The following is a 1,083-nucleotide window of genomic DNA, read 5'->3' on the forward strand; positions in this document are numbered from 1 at the left end:
GAGCCCGGCTTTGGCTTTACATCCCTTAGGGAAGCGGGTGCAGGGATGCGCTCGGCGAGCCGGGCACCGGTGCCCGCGCGGTGCCACCGAGGATTTAAATGCCGAAAGACGTTCCTCAGAGGAGCAGTAAATAGTTAAAAGCAAATATAGGTTGACAGCCTGCTGCTTTGTCCCGCAGAAAGCCCCTGCATCCCTAGAGCCGGTGCTGCCGTGCTGGAGCCGTGTCCAACAGAGCCGTGCTGGGGAGCAGGCGTCGAGCCTGGCACTGTGCCCTTTTTGAGGGGCTGGTGGGGGATGCTGGGGTGACACGTGTGATGCCCTGGGCACTGACTCGCTGCAGGGGCCTGGCAGAGCCTCAGGGAAACTTCTCCCAGAGCTGATGCTCTCGGAGTGTCGAGCTGGGGGTACGTGGCTGGGCAAGGGGGTACCCTAAAGCGGGCAGCACCCCATGGGCAATGCTTATCCTCATTCCCTCATCACTTGCAGCACGAGGGGAAGGCTCCGCATCTGCTGGTGATGGGGCTGGTGCGGGGCCATCAGGGTGGGATGGGAAAGGGGAGGGCGAGTGAGACCCGGAGGTTTTCTCCACCTAAACCACTGCGTTCCCACGGCTCAGCTCTGGAGCAAGGAGCCTGTGAACAGAGTCCAGCCTCTGGCACAGAAACTGCTCCGGGTGCTCTGGCAGGAAGACGGCACTTCTCCCTCTCCCCTGGGCATTCCCTCGTGCTCCCACTGCCGAGGAGGGGGGCTTCGCTGGGGCAGCAGCTCCCCAGCCCCGGGTTTGTGCGCTGAGCTGGAAGGGCAGAGGGACATGGGCAGAGCCGAGTGCTCCAGGATGGTCTCAAGGAGCTAAATGCAGCAGATGCCGGGGCAGACCCACCACCACCCCGCTGCAGCCTGTGTCTCCCCCTTCCCACCCTGCGGTGTAGAATGGGGACCGGGAGGGCTGGATGTGTGCTGCCCTGCTCCTCCTTGTGCCTTGGTGCTGGAAACCCTGTCACCTGCCCTGCCGGGTCCCATCAGCTCGGACAAGGGGAGGTCCCCAGCACCCTCCCACCTCCGGTTCCCCCCCTCTCACTCACC

The sequence above is a fragment of the Eurypyga helias genome, unplaced genomic scaffold (assembly GCF_000690775.1).
Source record: "Eurypyga helias isolate BGI_N326 unplaced genomic scaffold, ASM69077v1 scaffold21713, whole genome shotgun sequence".
In the NCBI taxonomy this organism is placed as follows: domain Eukaryota; kingdom Metazoa; phylum Chordata; class Aves; order Eurypygiformes; family Eurypygidae; genus Eurypyga; species Eurypyga helias.